The sequence below is a fragment of the Xenopus laevis genome, chromosome 1L (assembly GCF_017654675.1).
Source record: "Xenopus laevis strain J_2021 chromosome 1L, Xenopus_laevis_v10.1, whole genome shotgun sequence".
In the NCBI taxonomy this organism is placed as follows: domain Eukaryota; kingdom Metazoa; phylum Chordata; class Amphibia; order Anura; family Pipidae; genus Xenopus; species Xenopus laevis.
Window position 1 is genome coordinate 199,594,509 of NC_054371.1, and position 15,198 is coordinate 199,609,706.

The 15,198-nt window shown below is 39.0% G+C and overlaps 1 protein-coding gene across 3 annotated transcripts in view; it reads left to right on the forward strand.

The window, feature by feature from the left end:
- Positions 1 to 9,313: 9,313 nt before the first annotated feature.
- arhgef28.L (Rho guanine nucleotide exchange factor 28 L homeolog) overlaps positions 9,314 to 15,198 on the forward strand; it is a 142,148-nt gene continuing 136,263 nt past the window's right edge. For 2 of the 3 annotated variants that reach the window (XM_018265146.2, XM_018265163.2), the window contains exon 1: positions 9,315 to 10,309. The gene's annotated coding sequence lies outside the window, so the exon portion shown is untranslated. Of the gene's footprint in view, positions 10,310 to 15,198 lie in introns of all 3 variants that reach the window. The other variant, XM_018265155.2, reaches the window with a different exon arrangement.

A 15,198-nucleotide genomic window follows, 5' to 3' on the forward strand; every position in this document is an offset into this window, starting at 1 on the left:
AAATTATAATGTACATGACTTGGTGCTCATTTATAAACACTGGGCAAATTTGCACCTGGGCAGTAACCCATGGTAACCAATCATATGTTTGCTTTCCAGGCCCGGACTGGCTATCTGTGGTTTCTGGCAAATGCCAGAAGGGCTGCTATAAGATCTCATAGCCAGTCACTATTTATTGGGCTGCTGGGGTGGCTGAAATGCCAGGGCCTATTTTAAATCCCAGTCCAGACCTGCCGCTTTCAATGTTCAACCTGAAGCTGCCTGGAAAAAGACAGTCGCTAACTAGTTACTGCCCATGTGCCCATTTGCTGTGTTTATAAATGAGCCCTGACACCAGCTGTCATAACATTGACTTTGCATGCTCTTAATAATCTTGCCATAAAAGTATTTGTCTGATGCTTTAACATTCCCCAAGTTTCCTTTTGATGGAGCTTCCATATTTGTGCTGCATAAAATATTTATTTTATATATTAAAAATATCCAACCAATAATAGTCCATGTCGGTGTACACACTTGCTATAAGAAGCATTTTGCAAATCCATTTGTAGAATAATGTGCAACAATCAGTCCCCTTATGGTGCTTATAGTTCCAAAAATCAATGTAATGTCCCTATAAAGTTCACACTGGTCTGCAATATGTAAGAGAGCATTTGTGAGTTAATAAATTAATAGAGAGTAGAGTACCATGTTTGCAATTTAAATTGTGTTAAAAGTGGTTTAAGGAATATCTGCCCTGCTTCAGTATTTTGCAGTGGCTAACTACTGATTGATCGCTCATGGGTGTTTTTTATTTAATTAGTTTACCATATTTGCCCAGTTTCTGGGCTAAACAGTATAATACAGCTCCCATCTGAAACAAAATAACCACAGTTCCAATTCTTTAAAGGGGGTGTTCACATTTAAATTAACTTTTAGTTATGATGTAGAGAGTGATATTCTGAGACAATTTGCAATTGTTTTTCATTTTTTATCATGTGTGTTTTGTGAGTTATTTAGCTTTTTATTCAGCAGCTCTTCAGTTTACATTTTCAGCAATCTAGTTACTAGGGTTCAAATTACCTTAGCAACCATGCACTGACTGGAATAATAGAATGGAAGCAATAACAATAAATGTGTAGCCTTACAGAGCATTTGTTTTTTAGATGGGGTCAGTGACCCCCATTTGAAAGCTGGAAAGAGTCAGAAGAAGGCAAATAAATCAAAAATTATAAAAAAAAATGAAGGTCAATTGAAAAGTTGCTTAGAATTGGCCATTCTATAACATACTTAAAGTTAACTGAAAGGTGAACTACACCTTTAGCTATAGGTATTAATAGGGATTGATTACCCTAAGGCCATACCTCATTGTTTTGCCACCAATATAAATGTATGCAGCTTAGTTACCATGAGGTACAAGCTACTCTTTTATTATTACAGGTATGGGACCTGTTAACCAGAATGCTCAGAACCTGAGGTTTTCTGGATAACAGATCTTTCTGTAATTTGGATCTTCATTCTTTATGTCTACTAAAAAATCATGTAAACATTAAATTAACCCAATAAACTGGGTTTGCTTCCACTAAGGATTAGTTATATATTAGTTGTGATCAAGTACAAGGTACTGTTTTATTATTACAGAGAAAAGGGTAATCATTTTTAAAAATGTTGATTATTTAGATTAAATGGAGTCTATGGGAGTGAGCCATTCCGTAATTCAGAGCCTTCTGAATAATGGGTTTCCGGATAACGCATCCCACACCTGTACAGAGAAAATGGGAAAAAATTGAATTATTTGTTTAAAATGGGTAATGTAATTCAGAGCTTTGTGGATAAAAGATCCCATACCTATACCATTATGTCCAGTAATACCACAGTAAATCACAGAGAGAGTAAAAGGAGGTCTCCAATGCTCTATAAGCAGTTTTAGTTTAGCCCTTGTCTGTATAGCATGAGGGAATATGTCAGCAAGAAAAGCCAATAATTAGCTGCTACTTTCTCCCTTTTGTTTTCTCTGCTGCTATAATGCTCACATAGATTAAAAAAAAACCATCAAACCAGTCTTCCACATGGCTTAACATTATTTATTAAATGATTTAGGAAGGATTGGGTATCCATACTGAATTTCAGTAGCTTGGAGAACTCCCAAATATAACACAGTGATTAAATGTTTTCCTTTCTGCTCATGACACGTGGTTCAGATGTGGTTTGACACATTTTTTACTTTAATACACAATTTTACAGATTGTGGGCACAGAATTCGTAGAGATTTTATATTATTGTCTTTCAGTCCTGATCTAATCCTCCCAAAATGGAGAGTTGTATAACATTCAATTTTTTTACCTGCTGTTGTGCCCCTACAGTTATGGCATTGGCTTGCAAGTGGAGGTCCCATGAGGCTCAGTGCTGGAAAGGATAGCAGTGATATGACCATTCACAGGGCTTGCTTTTCTTATTCCTGATTAAAGAGTATTAGGGCTCTTACAGACGAGCGTTTTTAGCTGCGCTCCACCGCGTTCTGGTTTCATGCGTTCAGCTGCAGGGGAGTGCAGGAGTAGACTGAAATCTTTTCAATGGGGCTGTACTCACACAGACGCATGTAAGCGACAAACGCAGGTTGGGACGCAGCATGTTGCATTTTACCTGCGTTCGGCGCTTACATGCGTCTGTGTGAGTACAGAAACATTGAAAAGAATTCCGTGCATCTACTCCGAACGCATGAAACCGGAACGCAGGGGAGCGCAGCTAAAAACGTTTGTCTGTAAGAGCCCTTAAAGAAATTCCATGTGTCTTATACCTCTTCCCATAATGAGCACACAGTCTTCTTTAGCATGGTGAAGGTTTGATGCTCTCCTACTGAAGGAATTTGTGCATAACATTTAAAAATGCTGGCCATACACGTTCAGATTTTATTTGTCGTACTGCGAATGTTCAAATATCAATAATACACTTTAAAGGAGAAGGAAAGGTTAAAACTAAGTAAGCCTTATCAGAAAGGTCCATCTATATATACCAGTAAACCCCCAAAGTAATGTTGCTCTCAGTCCCCTGTCAAAAGAAACACTGCATGTCCTTCCTTCTATTGTGTACACATGGGCTTCTGTATCAGACTTCCTGCCTTCAGCTTAAACATCATTGACCTGGGCAAGAGCATGCTCAGTTTGCTCCTCTCCCCCTACCCCTCCATTCTCTACTGTAATCTGAGCCCAGAGCAGGGAGAGACTCAGGCAGGAAGTGATGTCACACCACATTAATACTGCAGCTCCTATTCTAAACAAACAGAGTTTCTAGAGCTGTTTACTCAGGTATGGTAAAACATTCTACAGAATAAATATAGCATTCTAGCTTGCACAATTGCAGCTAATCTATTGGCAATAAAATGCCTCCGTAGCTTTCCTTGTCCTTTAATGCAATAATCTAAAACTAACTATTTAGATTTAAACGGTAGTATTAAAGTATGGAAAATAACAGATCATACAATGTTCTGGCCATTTAATTGACAGACAACAATCGTATGAAAGTTATGTCCCAGTGACAGTCACCCATGGATATTGTCAGATAGGCAATACATGCAAAGATATTATCTGATATTTCAGGTAAAGTGGTATAAAGGTGATACCTTTATTGGCTAACTAATATAATCATAGCAAGCTTTCAGAACATTTTAGTTCCTTTTTCAAGGTAATCAGCCTGAAAAACGAGCTAAAATTGTTAGCCAATAAAGGCATCACCTTTATAACACTTTTGTTATTCATTATTTTAAAAGGGTTGCCCTGCAATGATATCCAACTTTTCGACTAAACGACAAATCACCACTGTACGAAAACTGTCTGGATGATTATTCAGAGCCCACATACAGTTTGAAAATAGAAACAAACTGATCACAATCAGTTCCATTCAAATTACCATCAGCCCTCAGAAACCAGTGTGTGATGCTGGTATGTAGACTTCGGAAGTCACAATCTTCTACTACCGAGAATTCTGTATTAAATTATTTTTCCTTGTTCTGTGTTTTCTGTTGCAACTAGGGTTGCCACCTGGCATGTATTTTACCGGCCTGACCAGTAAAAATTATGCTTGACCCCAATGTTATTAATAGGGAAAAAATCTAAATATAAAGGAAGGCCGGTATCTTTTTGAAAAAAGGTGGCAACCCTAGTTGCAACACAGAGACTTCAATGGTGTGTTTTACTAAACTCTGAATGGCAAAAATGGATAGAAAAAGTAAGAATCCGAAAATCCAGAATCTCAGACCTGCCTTGATTGCATACAAGTCAATGTGAGAAGTTCCAAAGAATGTTCATTTTCGGGTGGAAAATCCGAAAAATTTGTACGATAACTTTTTTTCAGGTTTTTTCCACAAAACAAAATTTTAGAGAAAGTGTTTCAATAAATAAGGCGAAAAAACCTGTGCGAATTTGGTCGTTTTTTTCCAGAGAATATTGAAATTCAGACTTTGATAAATGGGCCTCCCCGTGTACAACATTATATTTTACCTTCTTCTCTAGTGCGGTTTCTAATCCCCTGTTCATCTTTACTTCGTTCTGAGATCTATGCAAAGCTGTTTTTAGAAATCCGCCGTTTATAAAGATTGAGCAAAAGCAATTCCAGTCTCAGTAAAAAATGTTAAATATCTTGTGGAACTGTATTTTAGCCTGGGGTTCCTACTATGTAATAGAAGGCATTGATGTACATGGAAGCAATAGTAATGGAGCAAAGGGAGAGGAAAGTGCACATGGTTTTCCCAAGATATGACGCAGGTAGCAAATTCCAGTTATAAAGAATGTTCTTTTGGTTGTTTGTTCATTATTTAGCAAGCTGGCTTTATTTTCTTACAATCTAGATATCCTAGGAATGACTGCATTGAAATGCCATATTTTTTTTATTATCTTCCTGCCTTTGGTGGAAAATCAAACAATGTGAATAAAACTTGGCAGTACTAGAAGAAAGTGTGAGATAATTGAGTCCTATTGTTGAATGTTGATTCTGTCTCACCTGGAATAAAATACCTTAGGGCAATGGAATGAAGGCATCTGTGGTTTCAGCAGATAATGGCTCCTCTGTGCCATTTCACCACTGATACTCACAGAACATTGCTCACTACCTGGATGCTCAGAGGGCAGATGTAACTACCCAGTGCAGTTTTATAGCCCGCAGGCCACATGGATTCCACATAGATTCTTGGTATGACAGCATGTGATCGCAGACAGGTCTAATGCTTGGAAAAAGTTGGGTCTGGTGGGGAGCAAATTTCTGTGGGCAAGACCAGTGAGGGGCCAGGCTGAGTGGACGCCTTAGGTCAGAGGAGAGAGGTAAATAACGAGTAGTCAAGGTGCCCAGGCTTGGGGTAGATAACAGAAGAGGTATGTGCCTAACATCCCCCCACCATTGCACCCTATACACATGCCTACCCTGCCTACTCCTAATTCCAACCCTGGTCAACACATCCCAGTGACCGCTGAAGTTAAAATATTTAAAAAATTAAAAAGATATCTTGTCAGGGATCCCCTGCTGATAAAAACGACTTTTCATATATTATTAAGATTTTCTAATGGTTAAAATAGTTAAACTGGGTCAGAACCAGATAGACACCAATTAAATGGGATGCCAAAATTCATAATAACCTACATTCCCATTATCATTCTGGGTATTACATTTGTCAGGGTAAGACATCAACTTGAATTACTGCTTAGATGTTTTGTTGTACAATGTAGGAATAGTATAGTAATTACATTTTCTCTAACAAAAAGGTTTACTGCAAGTGACTGTAAGCTCTATGGGACAAGGACCTCCTTCCTCGTGTCTCTTTTACACTCAGCACTTAAACTTGAACGTAACTATATTTTGTTTTTATCTTTTATGTCATCATTGTATTGGCCAATGGTTGTTCTACGAATGTAGTGCTCTACTGCACATTTCACTATGAAATACCTAAGTATCACCAAGAAATGTTGGGTATCTTATTTAAATCAGATAGGAGAGCTTTATAATGTGGGAGCTAACCTCTGGAACATCAGATGTTCTGTAAACAACAACTACCAGGAAATAGTACAACAGCATCTAAAGAGATACTGGAGGTTTCCCAATTCCCATGACTGCTCTGACTGCAGCATGTTTGTTTGACTTCAGCTCCCAACATTCTTAACTCTTAACACAACCAAGGGTGCTAAGGGATGACATTACTAAGTACTATTTATAAGGAAATATTTTACAGATCACTCATGGTGTGCTGTAACAGCTGAATGGATTCTGGTACACTGAAATATGGACATTAGGTGCATATACACCAAATAGTGAACTTTAACTTGTACTACTTTAGCCCTAGGAAATGGCAATGGAGCTGTAATTAGGCACTAGCACATAAACACAAATGCTTTAGGCCTCACATTCAACAAGAGTGTGCCAGTTAGTGCTCACTTACCAAGCACCCCACGAATGTTGTTTTTCTGCTAAAAGAGTGCTTGGTGCAGAGAGCAGCATCAGGAGGCCTAGATGAGCCCTTAGGCTAGGGCCAGACTTGGCAGAAATCAGCCTGCTGAAAGGGTAACAATCCAGGGCGGCCATCAGGGGGGCACAAGGGGTACTATTGTACCGGACCCGGGCCTAAAGGGGGGCCCAGCTGTGCTGCACTTTTCAAAATAGCTGGGCCCTTGTATGTTCTAACCATGTCCAGGCAGGTATTTTCCCAAACTCCAAAAGAAATGTTAATTGGTTCCTAACGTGTGTGAATGTGATAGACTCAATAGATTGTAAACTAGGGCAGGGACTGATGTGAATGATGTGTAATCTCTGTACAGTGCTGTGTAAAACATGTCAGTGTTATATAAATAAAGGAAAACAATCATCATGTTTTTCATGCTATGGTTGTTTACACAGCAATGAGTGACATGTCAGCTTTGTTTGGGCAAACACATGATTGCTAGGCACGCCTGTTTCCATCATAAGGAGTAATATCTGATACAAATATCATAATTTCTGGACCAAATTCATAATAATATGAAATCAGTGGAATCATATGAGCCAACTGATTTGAATAAACTGTAAACTGTATAGAATTTTATCATCTATGATTTCTACAATCTTTTACTATGATGTAAACAATGGGACTGCAATTAACTTCTATACTACCCTTAGGCCTATGGAAAAACACTGGTGGAGAAAAAAGAAGATATGAAACGTCCCCGGATGTTTGTGCATTGACAAGACTAAAATCTGCCTGTTAATGTGCCACAATAATAACTGCTCTGGAATGGTTCCAATTTGCAAACCCATTGGTGCTGTTTGCAAATCTTACATTTCCTATTTGCTTCATAAAGCACTGATTTTAAAAGTGAACTTTTATTTGTTTAAGATATTTCTGGCCTTATGCAACACAGGGCAAATTAGATACATAGGGGCAAATTTACTAAAGGGTGAAGTGGCCGTCGCTGGAACATCGCAGATTTACTAACGGCATAGAGGACAAGTTGCTGGCGAAAGAGACAGCCACTAGCATAGTTTGGTGCCCTTTTGCCAGGTGAATTTTCAATCAGGCGAACAATCATTACTCCACAAATTCTCTAAAGTGTGACTTTTACATAATCTTACCCCTTTCGCTAGAGTTTCCTTTGCAACCTTAGACCTGGCAAACTGATAAAATGAAGCTACACCCTCCTCAATCTTATGTCAGTGTGTCAGTCAGTATGTCAGTGACATCATATACTGTATGCTGAAAAGTCATAAAAGTTCTAAAAAACACTGGTATTTTTTCATATTTTAAAGTGGGACAGCCTTCAAAAGTTAAATGAAAGATTTTTGTGTTTACATTTTCTTTCCAACCATTTGAGGGGCATGCCACATTTTTTACGGTGGGCTCATGTCTAGGGCATTAGAGTATCTCTTTTGTCTTTATTTTGCTTCCTTCGGGCCGCGGGTCTTCTCAATAGCGATATTTACTCCTTTTTTCTGGTCATGTCTACTTCTGATGACATCACCCTTGGGTTTACAATGACAGCACTTCCTGTTTTACTCCTTTTTTTATCACGGCTACTTCTGATGATGTCACTTCTGGTTTACAATGACAGCACTTCCTGTTTTACTGCTTTTTTTCTGATCACGGCTATTTCTGACGATGTCACTTCCGGTTTAGTCAGGGTTGTGGATATGGTACTTGTGGGTCGTGTAGCGGGTCCATGCGGGTAAGAATATGGGTTGCGGGTCCGGGTTGCGGATTGCAGGTTGCGGGTAGGGGTCCCAACTCCCATTCACTTAATCAGGTAGCAGCAATGCTCACTCTCATCCTATTCCATCCCACCTAATTGTTATTTTTGTTCAGGTATCTATTCAGGCAGCTATTTAATATTTAGGAGTAGATGTATCAAAGGGTGAACGCAGAGCTGAGGGATTTGCCTCTGGTGAACTGTGGTGAATTCTATATTCATTGTTTAATACATACATTAGTTTAATAGTATGTTAGCAGCAATACATAGGTGATCATTTCTTGGTTTGGGGCAAAAATCTGTAATATAGTGAATAAAGTACCCCCTCTTGTAAAATATAAGGATATTATAAGATACCGAGGGGTTTCATGACCATATAAAAACACAAGGCCGAAGGCCGAGTGTTTTTATACAGGTCATGGAACTCCGAGGTAACTTCTAATATCCTCATATTTTGCAACTGGGGGTACTTTATTTATTATAATACACAAATTTCAATGAGTCATGTGACAGAAATGACATCAGAACTCACCGTTTATTACTGATGACATCAGAACTCACCGTTTATAAGGATATAATTTACAGGATATTCATGGCTTTTGTGTATTATAATGAATTTCCAACAGGGCGGCATTGGACCTAGTTTGTAGCCATACAGAGCATTTGTTTTGAGATGGTGCACTGTTTGAAAGCTGGAAAGAAGAAGGCAAACAATTTAAAAACTATAAAAAAAAATAAACAATGAAGAACACTTGAAAAGTTGCTTAGAATTAGCCTATCTATGGCATACTGAAAGTAAAGGAACTCCCCTTCAACGCGTTACCCAACACGTGACAGAGGGTGACTCACGAAAGGCTCACGCCACAGTCACACGCCACTCATAAAAATAAATTCTAGTCATTTCCATTAAAGAAATGACCTGTTGACATTACAATGCGAGACTGGGGGAACCTGCCTTGTTTGTCTGTGTGTGACGCAAGCGCTGTCTGACGGGACGCTCGTCGTTAATGAAAAGGACCGAGTGTAATTACCTGGCAGCCACACGTGATCCTCATGTTTCACACCAACCCCTGGGTGGGGCACACGCAGCTCAGACAAATTGGGAGGGGACCAGTTGCCAGGCCGCGTCGCTGCTCCGCCCACTGATCCTTCCCAGTCAAAACAGCGCTAGAGTTTGTCAGCGTGTCACTGGCACTGCCGGGATTTAGCTCCTGCCGCAACTCTGCGCCGGCTCCAATGGACATTGCCTTACTCAACTGAGCAACTGCCACTTTATCTACACTCACTGGCAGCAACTGTCTCTGCAACAGGACTGACAGGCAGGAGCTGGCACAGAAACTCGACTGAGTGGCAAGATCTTGCTCTGTAATAGAACTGAAAGGCACAGGCAGGATCTCTACTAGGACTACCAGGAGGCAGTAGCTGGCACTTTCTGTAAAGATGAATCTCTAATTGACAAAGAGACAACAGCAGGATTGAGGGGCAAGAGCTAGCTCTCTAACAGGATTAAGGGGTAGGAACTATCTCTGTAACAGGATTGAGGGGCTGGAGCTAGCTCTCTAACAGGACTGAGAAGTCAGTAGCTGGCTATCTAATAAGACAACTCAGGAGCAGGAGCTCATTGTATTACAGGACTGAGAGACTGGAACTGGCTGCAAAGCAGAACTGAAGGAAAGGGATCTCTAACACTGAGAAACAGGAGGTGAGTGTATAGCAGAACTGAAAGGCATTATCTCGTCTAGACTTAACTACTATGAGAGGACCTGGCTAAAACTCCAAGGTTTGAAGGACAGAAATTGGCTAATATCCAGTTCCAAGACTGAGGGTCAGGAGTTGGCTGTGACACCCAGGACTAAGGGGGAACAGATTTCAACATTCGGAGCGGAAGGACAAATTGGATGTAATGCTCAGGGCTGAAGGACAGATGCTGGATGTAAATTCCAGGACAGTGAAGCTACCATATGCACATTAAGCAGCTATGTACCAGGGAACTAACATGCTTTAATAGGGGCTCTCATCACCTGGACCTTGGTGGTTTGAAAACAGGGAATCATTTTGGCCCATACCAGAACAGTAAACACTGCAATACTCATCCCACTTTACACACGTTCTTTATCACAGAGTGCACACTACAGGTAAGTCCTCTCCTGTCCTCCTCTGCCAGTCTATGAAATTAGGTTGTTCTTTAGCCTCCATAGTTACATTCATACCTGCACCTACATACATACATTTCAGGTTGGATTGTCGTCAAAGGCCTGGGATGTGATTTCATTCCCCCCCCACATTTCACCATTTCCAGAGGGAAGAGGCAGCATTCTAGTGGGACATTGGTGATATAGGTTCAACACACCTCAACACACCTGGAAATTATCCCAGTATTGAACCTAAAATAATACAGATATGGGATCTGTTATCTGGAAACCCGTTATCCAGAAAACTCAGAATTATGGAAAGGCAGTCTTCCATAGACTTATTTTATCCAAATAATCCAAATTTTTAAAAATGATTTCCTTTTTCTCTGTAGTAATAAAACAGAACCTTGTACCTTTTCTACCTAAGATACAATAAATCCCTATTGGAAGCAAAACCAGCCTATTGGGTTTATTTAATGCTTAAATTATTTTTTTAGTAGACTTAAGGTATGAAGATCCAAATTACAGAAAGATCTGTTATCCGGAAAGCCCCAGGTCCCGAGCATTCTAGATAACAGGTCCCATACCTGTACTATTTATTTTGTCAACAGATTTGAAAAGGAATGAGAAACATCAGTTGTTGTGATCTGTTAGTTAATGATCAGGCTACTTATTCATGCACGGGAACAGTAGTTGGATATTTCATGAGTCTCTCATTTGGTGTGCTTAGTAGCAACATTATTAGTGTATAGTCTATAAATATAATTATGTTTGAAAGTCAACACCCATGAATGCAACATGCATTTTTTTATTGTACATTCAAGTTCAGTTAGGGGGAAGTTAGGGGGACACAGGCCTAGCATCTCCTATGGTTTTTAGCATAACCTGGAGTTCAGACTTCCTTTTTATAAAAGTATGTAGAAACAGAACAGCATGTTCATTCATATGGAATCTAATTGCATGTGTGTTATTTAAAGGGTTATTTACCTTTAAATTAATGTATAGCATGTTGCAGAATGTCCTATTTATCTTTTCAGTCTTAAAATGTCATGTTTTATAGTTTTCAAATTATTTGCTGCCTTCTTCTGCTCTTCTCAGCTTTCAGATGGGGGTCACTAACCAGCAGCCAAAAAACTTGCTATGGAAGGCTACAGTATTGTTACTTATTCTTTTTATAGCTTCCTATTCGGGCCTTCTCCTATTAATCTTACAGTCTCTTATTCAAACCACAATTAGAGCAATCAGATTTTAACGGCTGAAATTCCAAACTGGAGAGCTGCTGGACAAAAAGCTAAATAATTCAAAAAACATAAAAAATGAAGACCAGTTATAAAAGCTTTCAGAATATCAGTGTCTACATACTAAAAGTTATTTTAAATGTGAACTTCCCCTGTAATGTAACTTATTTTCTGTAACAAAGGTATCCATGCACTGGCTGAGATATATATATGTACTAATAATTATAATAATTCTTTATGTAATAAAACTGAATGGCCAGTGAGCCAAATGGATGGATACAACACAGTTTCATGCACATTACCATACTATGTATGTTTGGTCTGACAGCCACAATAATAACTGCAAAGAAGGAGTTGAGTTTGAAATGGATCCTTACAATACTTCCTGCTTTGCAGCTCTCTTGGTTTCCACTGATTGGTTACCAGGCAGTAACCAAACCGAGACATGAGGGAGGGGCACATGGGCCATAACTGTTTGCTTTTGAATCTGACCTGCATGCTAAGGATCAATTTCAAACTCCCTGAACAGTTATGTCCCAATTGGTCCCCCTTCAAGTTGTTGACTAACTCAGAGTTAGAGAGCTGAAAAGCAGGAAGTAGTTTTCTGGCTATTATGTTAGACATCCAGTCACTCCAGCCTTTATAAATTACATTTTTGACTAACAAACTATATTAGAAACATTTTTTATTTGCACAGCCTATCTATTAATACAGTTTTTTTTTACACTGAACTGTTCTTTTAAGTAGGAGCCGAACGTTATGCATCGTATCAACTCATTTACCACATTGTTGCAGCTGATATGGTTAGAAAGTTCTGATCTGTTTTGTTGAGCATCTGCTGGTTCACTTTGCTTCTCACTTTCCAAACTTGAAAGCTGAGCAAAAGATTAATGGCACACAAGGCAATTTTGATCATTGCTGGTGAAAAACAGCGGGGGCCAAAACGACCCTTTCCTTCTGTCACTGTTTTTAACTCTACTGAATGTCAAAACCTTTTTTGGATGCACATGGAGCAGCGGCATGCAGCCAAAACACTATAAAAAAAGTTGATTTCCTATCACACTGATAATTAGGCAATGCTACATTCTATGTAAACGTAAGATTTATTGATGACCTATATGTACAGCAAGGTTGAAACTTACTGAAGCACTACTGCCTTGACATGATATTTATGTGCTATCACCCCCAATTTGAAACAATGGGCAATGGACCCAGTGTAAGATTTCACAGTTACTAGAGGAAAAATCATAGTGTTGCGGTTACATCAAAAAGTGAACAAAGAATTTGTGTAATGTGTTCATTTTAAGGCCCAACCTTTACTTGGGCAGTTCTGTGCCCGAGGGGATCTTTGAGGTGATTAATTACCTGCAACGGATTAGAAAAGACCAATCACTGCTTCCTATTTGAGCACCAATAGAAGTGTCAGATTACATGACACTAATCTCAAATTCCCAAATTCTGTGCTTTTTAATTATCTCTGCCTTCTGCTTTACACCAGCTACTGACAACTACTGGCCAACCCTTATTTCCTTCTATATACATGGCACTGTTTTCTCTTGTACAAGGGGCTGAAATAAAGCAAGAGGCAAGTCTCAGCAGAGCTGGAAACTGATAGCCGTGTTTACTAAAAACAATGTGTATTTTAACTTGAAATAACCCCCAAAGCAGTTCAAAACAGTGATATGAATCTTGGAAAAGCACTATGCACTTAGTCATCCTTGGACTGCCAAATTAGGTCGAAAGTGTTTGCCATTGTTCTGGTGTCTTAGCTCAATGCACTGTGATATCATCTTACAATGGGAGATTTCATTTTTTTTTTTTAGATATGGGCACATGTAGTTACATGACCACAAATCAGTGTTCTGAACTGAAAGGTAAATGTATTTACAAATGCAATTTTAGGCTTCTGTCCCACATTGTGTTAAGGTGGCCATAGATGCACAGATAATATCGTACAAAACAAATTTTTGTAAGATATTCGTTGCGTGTATGGTGGGAGAAGAGCCGACCGATATCAGCAGAAGACTTGGATATCAGTCGGCTCGTCCATTGGGCTGGAAGGAAAATTTTGATGGCACCCGAACATCGGCCATTGTTAGTGCTGACTCGTCAGATAAAAGTAGAGTTCTATTGTTTCTACCTTTATATCTGATGATTCAGCTCTACACGTGTGTATTAAAACAAATTATCTTTTTTGGAAAGATCTTTTCCAAGAAATATCATAATTGTTACATCTATGGCCACCTTAAATCCTTCATTTACACAGACAATTCTGGGCAAGACCTTTCACTTTTAGAAGCAGCCGATGGCATTATACCTTTATCTGTCACATGCAATTACATCTCCCAGTGCATAATTATGGGCTGTATAGATAGAACGCAAACAAATCCTTTACATTCACAGTTCTTAGCTGAACATCCAACTGCTACGTTAGTACTTGCTTAAAGGAACAGTAACACCAAAAAATGAATGTGTTTTAAAGTAATGGAAATATTATGTACTTTTACCCTGCACTGGTAAAACTGATCGTTTTGCTTCAAAAAAAAAACTATTATAGTTCATATAAACATGCTGCTGTGTAGCAATTGTGAAAATTGAAAAAAGGCTATATAGCACAGCTTAAATAGTGGATAACAGATAACACCATTGTGTTCTACAGAGCTTATCTGCTGTGTAACCTAAACCTTTTCTCCTTTGAATGGCTGCCCCCATTGCTACACAGCAGCTTATTTATATAAACAATAGTAGTGTTTCTGAAGCAAACACACCAGTTTTACCAGTGCAGGGCAACACTGCATTATATTTTTATAACTTTAATTTTTGATGTTACTGTTCCTTTAATCACCGACTAATAGGTTCTCCAAGGTATGGAAATTGTGTATTGGTATTTGGAATTTATTTTCATATAGGAGTTATTTTATTGGAACATTACTTTGAATATCTCTCTGTGTCCTGTTCCGGAAATAAAACCATGCTGGTGATAAATGTATATATACATACCAGACAGACTGGGACTTGGAATGTGACTCTCTCTATATACAAACACAGTATGCAAGAGAGAAAACAGAAGGTTCAGTGAAGTGACAGTGGAAGACTTTGGAGGTTTTGCTTTAGTTCAAGTATGTTAATCACTTGTGATTGTTAGACTTTTTCAATTGAAGCATCCTTTGCAGGTCCAAACTTTGGTCACGGCCCCCTTAGCACAAAACAAGGTTACAGATAAACATTTGTACCAGTCATTCAGCCATAGTTCCAAGAGTATCTAGGACATCAAATAGATTTTCATCCCTAATTTCACAATAAGTGACACACTCAATCATTATGTTTATATGGGAGAGCAAATAGACTTTCTCTCTAAATATTATCCTAAATGACCTTGCATCTACACCTTCTTACCACTGCTATAGGCCCCCAAGGTGGAGCAACCCCATGGGTTGAGAACCAGTGCATCAGAGACCTCAGACTGGCCTTGCAGTGTTAAATTGGCCACACATGGCCCATGGGCCAATAAAAACTGCCAACTTTTCTTTTCCAGATTGAGTAGGCAGCCTATTGGCCCTTGCTTAGATGCCTTCTGACAGCCTTCCTGACCAATATCTGGTTGAAAATCAGGCAGGTTAGAAAATACCATAAGGCGAAGACTACATTGTTGAA